The 9,984-nt window shown below is 39.0% G+C and overlaps 1 long non-coding RNA gene across 1 annotated transcript; it reads left to right on the forward strand.

Annotated features, from left to right (window-relative positions):
- Window positions 1-1,325: 1,325 nt before the first annotated feature.
- Window positions 1,326-2,473, forward strand: LOC137235410 (uncharacterized). Its single transcript, XR_010947882.1, has 2 exons — window positions 1,326-1,385; window positions 2,243-2,473. It is a non-coding gene; the product is annotated as an uncharacterized lncRNA (long non-coding RNA).
- Window positions 2,474-9,984: the final 7,511 nt, after the last annotated feature.

Raw genomic sequence — 9,984 nt, forward strand, 5'->3', positions numbered from 1 at the left:
AGCCCCCCTGCAGCAGTACAAGGCAACCGCGGCCTTCCTGGCCCTATCTTTCACATTGGGCCTCCAGGACAGCTTCTTGTCCAGAACAATTCCCAAATATTTAACCCTGTCAATAAGTACCAACGGTACCCCTTCAATCGAAGGAGTTCTGAAGTCGAGTATCTTATATCTCCTTGTAAAAAGAACCAATTCTGTTTTCCCGGGTTGACCGCCAATCCACATGACTCAGCCCACCTAGCCACAGTATCCAGGTAGCCCTGCAGAACATCGCGCAGGGTGCCAAGAAATTTGCCTCTGACTAGGATAGCGAAGTCATCTGCATAGGCAACCACCCGACAACCATTGGCTTCCAGCTCCACAAGAAGCTCGCTGACTACCACAACCCAGAGCAGAGGAGATAGGGCACCTCTCTGTGGCGTGCCCCTGCACATCTTTCTCTTAATTATGGCCCCTCCCCACTCCTCTGCGACAATTCTGACACATAGAAGTTTGCTAATAAATTCAACCAGAGCCGCCTCGACTCCTAAACCCACCAGAGCTCTTTCGATTGCCCCGGTAAGACATTGTTAAAAGCCCCCTCGATGTTTAGAAAGGCACCCAGAGCATACTCTTTGTGTTCTAGGGACCCCTCTATTTGCTTTACAATCGAATGGAGAGCCGTTTCCGTCGATCTGCCCTTGCAGTACGCATGCTGTGAAGCCGACAGTAACCCCCCGTTATCCCTTCCCGTAGGTACAGGTCAATCAACCGCTCAAACGTCTTAAGAAGAAACGACGAGAGACTGATTGGCCAGAAATCCTTAGGTGATACATGAGAGCTCCTGCCGGCCTTCGGAATGATGATGACCCTAACCGTTTGCCACGACTTAGGGATATAGTTAAGCCTGAGGCAGTTGGTGTAGATCAATGGATCCCAACCGGTGGTCCGCGGAAAATATGGTCCACGAATGATTTGAAATTTAACGGTTGGTAAACAAAAACTATCCACATATGGCATGGCAAAATAACGGTTGCTCCACATACATATATTTATTTTCCATGTATTTTGTTTCTGTAATTTGAGCCTAATGCCAAATCGTATTACCACAAAAGTTATTATGCCAAATTTCGCTGCTGTAGGACCCCCCTCCATAAAATCAGAATACATAAGTGAAATCGGAATAGCGATTGTGATTTTCTTAAAAAGTAACAGCTATTGAAGGTAGCAGTCACTCTCTTCACTGATACTGAAAAAACAGTGCGTCGCTCATAACTAACCCAGTCTTTTGTTATATTTCAGTTTCTGTAATAGCATTTCGTATTACTTTACTGTATGAGGAAGGTAATTGATCATTACTGATCGTTGTTCTTAACTTTATTTTTTGAATTTGTCCGTTAATGGTACAGGTAAGTAGACATTTTAATTAAATTGTTTTCGTTGGTCTAAAAAACTTCGATTTCTGGAATACCATGTACATTTTAAAAGCATATATTTCTGTTTAAGTGAGCTCACGATTATGTGTAAATGGTGTTGAATCAGTGCATATCAAATTGCTGTTGTGATTTGTATATGATTTGATATGATATCGTAATTTTAATGAAACATCAATATAGGTATATGCATATGCACATGTGAAGTAACATGTTTCAATTACAAGGTTACCTATTCCATGCAAGGAAGAACAGCTGATGTTCCTTGTAAGAACACTATCGGTTAGATAACTAGAGGTCACGTTTTAAATGTTTATGAACTTCTAAAAATCGAATTGATAATTCTAGTGCATAGATTTGTTATTCGTGGGTTCGTAGTACATTTTTTTGTTTTTGTGTTATATAAAAAATAAGTACCTCCCGTGACAAAACCAAAACAAGTAAGTATCGATTAGTTTTCCACCTGCTTACTTGGTTATGCATTTGTCACGAGAGAGCTACTTACTTGGATTTGTTGTGTCACGGGAGAAGCTAGTTTAGGCTACGCGCACAATGCAACCGATTTTTGTAGTCCGGCACGGCCGGCAAATTCGAGCGCGTTCTATTTGCACGGACGAGCAAAAGTTTGTTTACATTCGGGTGAAATCGAATGAAACTTGCGAGCACATTTAAAACACATGTGTGCGGATGTGTGTTTGCTGATGGACGACAAAAGTCGGTTGCAGTGTGATCGTAGTGTAACACCATGATAAATATTTTTTATCATGTCTGAACTTACGGTTTTGTTTTCCTAGTTTGTATTTAGCTCTATTTTTTTTTAATTTTATTTTAAGGACATGGCGCCCAAGAGAAAATACGACAGTAACTACATAAAGTTTGGATTTACCTCGATAGAAAATAAGGGAGAAATAAAACCACAGTGTGTTATATGCTCAACTGTCCTCGCAAATGAAGCTTTAAAACCGGCGAAGTTAAAACGCCACTTAGACACGGTACATCCGAATTTGTCTGACCGTCCAGTAGAATTCTTTGAAGGAAAATTAGAAAACCTAAAAAAAATGAAACTCGGACCTAGTGGTACGAGATTTTCAGCATCACAAAAATCATTAGTAGCTTCGTTTGAGATTTCTAAATTGATAGCACAATCTAAAAAACCTCATAAAATCGGGGAAACGCTTGTAGAACCCTGTATGATCAAAGCCGTCGAAGAAGTACTGGGATTAGAGGCCAAGAAAAAAATTCAGGATATACCTCTGTCCAATAACACCGTCAAAGCTCGAATTGAGCTAATGTCAAATGATATAGAGGAGCAACTTGTTTCAAAAATCAAAAACTCTCCATGTTTCGCTTTGCAGTGTGATGAATCGACCGATATTTCAAATTGTTGTCAACTACTGGTATTTGTTCGCTTTTTAGATGAAAACGTAATTAAAGACGAATTATTGATTTCACGGGAGCTGGAAACAACATCGAAAGGTATCGATGTCATGAATTCAATAGCGGAATATTTTGGTAAGCATAATCTGATGTGGGATCACCTCGTTTCTCTCTGCACTGATGGTGCTCCAGCAATGTTAGGTTCACGTTCTGGTTTGTCGACTTTAGTTAAACAGAAAAATCCCAAGGTAATAACGTCACATTGCTTAATTCATCGTCAGGCATTAGCTTCTAAGACTTTACCCGTATGCCTTAATGATACGTTGCAAATGGCCATAAAAGTTGTGAATGTAATTAAAAGCAGCGCATTAAATACACGCCTTTTCAAAAAGTTGTGCACTGATATGGAGTCTAACCATGAAGCACTTCTTTTTCACACAGAAGTTCGATGGCTTTCGAAAGGTAATATGTTGGCAAGATTGTACGAACTAAGGGCAGAGGTTGAGATATTTCTGGTTGATAAAAAAATGAATGATATTTCAAAACAGTTTACTAATCCGACGTGTCAGCTAAATTTGGCTTATCTTGTGGACATTTTCGAACATTTGAATAAACTGAATATGCAACTGCAAGGTTCCGGAAATAAACAATTACAAAATGTCGGAAATATATTCATTTTTGAAGACAAACTTCGAGCTTTTATTTGCAAACTTCAGTTGTGGATAAGTAAACTTGAAGAAAAAAATTATTCTGCGTTTGCGACATTTAAAACTCTTGTGGAAGACAAAAAGTATGGCTCGAGTGTAGCAAATATCCAAAAAAACATTAAAACTCATTTACAAATGTTGATTGATGAATTCAATCGTTACTTCCCAGAATATGCCGAAGAAGCTATAGTTGATCAAAAACTGATTCGTAGCCCTTTTACCATGAACGTAAGTGAAGTTGCTGAAGGAATCCAGGAAGAACTGTTAGAACTCCAAAATGACAGAAACTGCAAGGATGCTTTTGAATCGAATTCAATAGAGTCGTTTTGGTGTAAAAAAGCTATTTTTTATAACAAACTTCGAGAAATTGCCTTGCGTTATTTGATATATTTTTCAACGACTTATTTATGTGAGCAGGGATTTTCTGCTTTGTTGGTAATTAAAAACAAGGCAAGGAATCGTTTGGAAGTAAGGGATGATCTGCGTGTAGCTTTAAGCAACAGCATTAGTCCGAGGATCCACGAGCTCGTACAGAATATACAAGCTCAAAAATCACATTGATACCAAATTACCGAACATTTTTTAAATTTATTTTTGTGTACATAAATACTCATTGAGGTTTTAAATAAAGTTCAATTTGATTTTTAAATTTTTTTATCATACCTACTTAACTAGTGGTCCCTGGCACCAACAGAAAGGTAAAAGTGGTCCCTGGCCTAGAAAAGGTTGGGAACCACTGGTGTAGATGATGGCCAACCAGCGGCAGGAAATCCCTAAAGACTTTTGAAGTTGCGCAGGAATGATGCCATCCGGGCCGGGTGACTTATAGGGCTTAAACGAAGTTATAGCCCTGGATATTGGACTTTCCCGTAGTGGAATGGCAGGCATTTCTGCATGGCCAGCAACCGCCGACCACGCAAGCGAAGATCCCCGCGCAACTGGGACATCGGGAAAATGATTATCCAGTAAAAGTCTTAGGGACTCCTCGCTACTCATCGACCAGTCCCCACCATCATCTCTCCGATACCCCCAAGGGGCGGGATTCCTAGAGAGTATTTTTCTAAGCCTCGCGGATTCATTGCAGCCTTCTACGTTTTTTTTATTTATTTATTTATTTACCAGTCTACAAATTAAACAATTACACAGACCAAATATACCGGCACTTAAATCTCAGATGTAATACATGATATAAACAACATAAGCAGTCATCAATTTTAAAGTAATATTTAAACAGTATTGAATCTAACGCTTGACAATTTCAATTAAAGACTTAGAAGTAAGCAAAAGATAAAATGTTGTAAATGTGTTAAAATGTACTCATGAAGGAGCTAGTAAATAATAATTTAATAATAACGCGGATTCCAAATTATTGAAGCATATTCCAAAGTAGGTCTGACCAATGATGTAAAAAGAGTTTTTGTAACGTATGGGTCATTAAATTCTTTAGACCAACGTTTAACAAATGCCAAAGTACTTTTAGCGCTATTCACGCAAGTTTCAATATGAAGTTTAAAATCGAGTTTTGGGTCCATAGTAACGTCCTTGTAAAACACATGAACTTACATTTAGGTAGGTTTAGTGACATGGCGTTTACATTACACCAGTCACCAAGACTATTCAGATCAGCCTGAAGACATACCCTATCCACGGGTGAGCGGATAGGCATTACAAGTTTGACATCATCAGCGTACATCAACGGCTTGCAGCTCTTCAAAACACTAGGAAGGTCATTAATGAACAACAGGAACAAAACCGGACCAAGATGGCTGCCTTGAGAAACACCAGAAGTTACGTTTATGAACCGAGACCGACATTATTAAATATAACTGTTTGTTTTCTTTCCTTCACATAAGAAGAAACCCAAGATAGAAACAAAGGAGGAAATCCTAACCGATCAAGTTTGACTAAAAGTATAGAATGAGAAACTTTATCAAATGCCTTACTAAAATCAGTATAAATAACATCGAATTCACAATTAGTCTTAAAACTTTTGGATACAAAGGTTGTAAACTCGAGCAAGTTGGACACCGTTGATTTACCCCTGCAAGAGCTATGTTGTGAAAAGTCAATTAATGAAGATACTCTGAAAGCAATCTGTTTTGTGATAATCAATTCAAATAGCTTAGGAATTGTGTTGAGTTTGGCTATTCCTCTATAATTTATAACACACGTTCTGCTTTCATTTTTATGCTGTGGTATAATGAATGATTCTTTCCACTTCTTGGGGAATACCCCTTGCTTCAGGGACGCATTAAACAAACAGGCTAGAGGTCGATATAAGTATCGACCACATGATTTCAGCACTACCGACGGAATTTGATCCGGACCACTGGAGTAAGAAATTTTTAGATTTTCCAGATGACTTAAAACATCATCAGTACATATATATGGGACTGCCTGGGAATCCAGAGGAGACAATCTGAAAGAATAATTCGATGGCGGGTAATCATAGGTGTTTGAATAAGTAGATTCGAAGAAATCCGCAAACATGTTAGCAATTTCGAAGCTGTCATTGGAAATCTGATCATTTAGCTTCATTTTAGAAGGAAACCCTTTTATCTTCCTTTTTGAATTCACAAAGCTGTAAAACGACTTAGGATTGACAAAAATTTGGCTTTTAGAAAGTAGAATCGAGTACCCTATCAAAAAACTTGTCAGGAACTAAGATTCTGAAAGAAGAGATCTCTCTCCCAGACTTAAAATTAAACTTATAAACATTAATATTGCTGTTAAGTTCAACACCAAGCTTGGAGCATACGTAGTTAGATATATCAGCTTCCGTCAGCGATGCGTGGAGCCGTGACACAAAAATGGACCTACGGGGGAGAACAGCAGTCACCTCCCTAGGAGCACCAGGTTCAGAATTGGGTTGAATAGCAGGAACACTAACAGCATCAGAATGATCAGCATTAACAGAATTAGTGCTGTTCCCAACAGCATTCGCTTTGTTTTTCGAAGCTGGAGTCTTGTCCTTACTAGACATTGCAATGTTAGCAGTAGCACTGGGGTTAAAAGTTGTATTGGGAATATCAGCATTATTAACAGGTACAGGAACATTAACATTAACACCATCGGAATCATCAGCATTAACAGAATTAGTGCTGTTCCCAACAGCATTCGCTTTGTTTTTTGAAGCTGGAGTCTTGTTTTTACTAGACATTGCAAAGTTAGCAGCAGTACTGGGGTTAACTGTTGTATAGCTCACAGGTATAATTGATGGCACGGGGCCGCTGTCAACTACGAGTGCACTAGAGTGAGGGGAGCGAACAGAATTATCTTTGCTACCATTCTTTGCTCTACCTTTAATCGCATTTTCGTTTTTGTTATTGATTTTGTTTTTGTTTCTGTGTTTGCCCGCACTATGACGCAGATCAGTGGGCTGTGATAATAATGAGGAAAGCGCACCAGCAACACCTTCATCGTAAAGCTTACATAAATTAGTAAGCTCAGAGCGCACAAGTTCCATTTCACCTAATAACCGGTTTTTATCTGCTTGTAGAGAGTGTATGCACGCAACTGCACCGGCCTGCTCTGCTCGCAGACTTTCCAGTTCGGCAAGAATAGTTGATAACACTTGATGTAGCTCATTATCATTTGCACAATTTATTTGGGGCTCATGCTGTTGTTGTTGTTGATGATGTTGTTGTTGTACGGCGAGAGCATTACTCGGAGATAGACCAACGTCACGATGAGCAGCCGAACACTCGCCACAAATATAAATTTGATCAGGGTATTTGAAATAATCCAAATCAGCAGCCACAGTGCCAACAACACAATGCAAGTGATAAACTTTTTTGCACTTCTCACACTGCACACTGCTTTGAGTGCGTTCAACTTTATTTCCACAAAGGCAAGGCGTAATTGGGAGTAAATTAATGTTAGACAAATGGAACTATGTATGTAGCAACGTTGAAAAAGTAACCAGAGGGGCCGACTCAAGCGCAAATCGATTATTAATAAATTGATTGTTCTAATATCAAATTGTTTTATAATTTCATGTATTTGTGTTACACAAAATTGATTTTATCAAGTTTAAATTTGCAATTAGTAATTCGCAATTAGTAATTCGCAATACACAAATTACACAGATAGAGCAAACGAAAACAAAGGCACAGAGCTCGAGTAAAAACACGTCCGTACACGGCAAAGACTTGAATGACAGAAGCTTCGCCATGAATCTCGCTTGGCTATCCTTATTTCATATTTATAAATCCCCAGACTCAACTTATAGAGCTCCCAGTCTGAGGGTAATTTACTTCTCCTGGCTCTGTTAAAGAGCCGCCTACTGGACGCTCTTAGGTCGTCAAGAGAATCAGACCACCAGGGCGGCTTGCCCTTCCCCCTGTAAGTTTTCAGTGGGCAGGACAGCTGAAAGGCGCTATTGCTTGCCGAGGTGAAGTTTTCCACAATACCGTCTATTTCAGATTCGGACAGGTCCGCACCAACGATAGGCGCCTCAGGCAATAGCTCTCCCAACTTCCTACAATACAAGTCCCAGTTGGTACTTTTAGGGTTCCTAAAAGATATTTTACCGTAACGTCCTTCGTTCACCGAGAACTGAATATATCGGTGATCAGAGAAGGAGTGCTCGTTGAGAACCCTCCAGCCAGATGTCCGATCTTCCAGTTCTCTGCTAATCAGGGTGAGGTCCAGGACCTCCTCCCTTACCGCAGTAATAAAAGTCGGGTCATTCCTCCTATTACATATACAAAGTCCCTCATATACAATAAAAGTAAATAAAGACTCACCTCTGGTGTTCGTATCCGAGCTACCCCATATGCTATGGTGTGCATTATTTATTTATTTATTTATTTCAGTCATCGAAACAAGATTTCTTACAGACTATGATCATGTTTACATATTTAATTAAATAGTGCAAATAGGCTTAACTTACAACAATAAAGGCTGTCGTTGAAATTTATTTGCGGAGCGAATGTGTTACACAGGCGAATGATTCTGGCTATCGGTTCATTATAAGAGTAAAGCGACTTATGTGAACCCTCAGTAAACTTTCTGGGATTTCTGAGATTAATATTAGATTCCTGTACTCGAAACAGAATAAATATATCTGGGCAGTCAATATTGCCAGATAAAATATTGTAGGCAAATAACAGCGACAGATATGACCTTCTGTCCGCAAGAGATTGTAAGCCAAGGAGTTTCCTCCTTGAGGCGTAACTTGGAATGTCATTTTCGATAAACACTCTTTTCATAGCAAATCTGGTAAATTTCTTCTGGATCATCTCTATTTTATCAGAGTACTTTGTGTAGTATGGGTTCCAAATGATCGCCCCATACTCTAAAATACTCCGTACCAAAGCAATATAGAGTGTTTTCAGAGTCATAGGGTCCTTAAAATCTTTGGTGTTCCTGATTATGAAACCCACCATCGAGTACGCTTTAGACGAGACTAGATCAATATGTTTAGAAAAAGTTAATTTTGTGTCAAAGATAATTCCTAAATCCTTAATTTCGGATTTACGCAACAAATCAACGCCATCCAGACAATAGCTGAAAGTATAGACATATGCGCGGCGGCAATAAGAGACAACGCAGCACTTGCTAATGTTTAGGTTATTGATGGTACACCAATTTAAGAAAATGTTTAAGTCTTGCTGAAGTTTTTGGCAATCGAGAAGGCTGTTAATATTGAGGAATATTTTGACCTCATCTGCGAACATTAAGCACTTTGACGATATGATATGCGACGGTAAGTCGTTTATGAAGAGTAAGAATAACAGAGGGCCAATGTGAGTTCCTTGAGGAATACCCGATGCGGCATAGACTTCAATGTTCGAGCGTATTGAGTTTATTACCACCGATAATTTCCTACCAAAAAGAAAACTTCTGAAAAAGCTCAATAAAGTGCCGGAAACGCCAAATTTATTGAGCTTCAGTAAAAGAATGTTATGGTCTACTTTATCAAAAGCTTTTGAGAAGTCGGTATATATGACATCGAGTTGCGAATATTGTTCCATTGCAGGGATAATGTTGTTTGAAATAAGAGATAGATTAGTGACTATTGATTTACCTGGCAAAAACCCATGTTGGCAGCTAGTTAGTGCATGCTGAACAAGTTCCAATAGTTTTTTGTTAAGTATGTGACCGAAAATTTTTGGAAAGACCCCCTGCTTTACTATAGCTCGATAGTTGGAGATGAGGCTTTTGTTTCCAGATTTAAAGATGGGTTCAATTGAGCATGACTTCCAACAATCTAAAAATCTTCCTTGGCGTAAACATGTCTTAAAGAGTTTGGTGATTGGTTTTACAAGAGAATCCACGCACCGAATGAAAAACATTGGGGGAAGACCATTAGTGCAGTTGAAGCTTGGCTTAAGGTCTAAGATTGCATCTGCAACATCACCCTCAGTGATAATAAATGCGTCAATAAAATTAAAATCAGTTGGTCTTGAAATTGTAGAAGGAGTGTCTTCGGACTGGTAGCTTTCATAAATTCCTTGAAAAAATGAGGCAAACAGATTGCAAGTCTC

This window comes from Eurosta solidaginis, chromosome X (assembly GCF_040869045.1).
Source record: "Eurosta solidaginis isolate ZX-2024a chromosome X, ASM4086904v1, whole genome shotgun sequence".
Taxonomy (NCBI): Eukaryota; Metazoa; Arthropoda; class Insecta; order Diptera; family Tephritidae; genus Eurosta; species Eurosta solidaginis.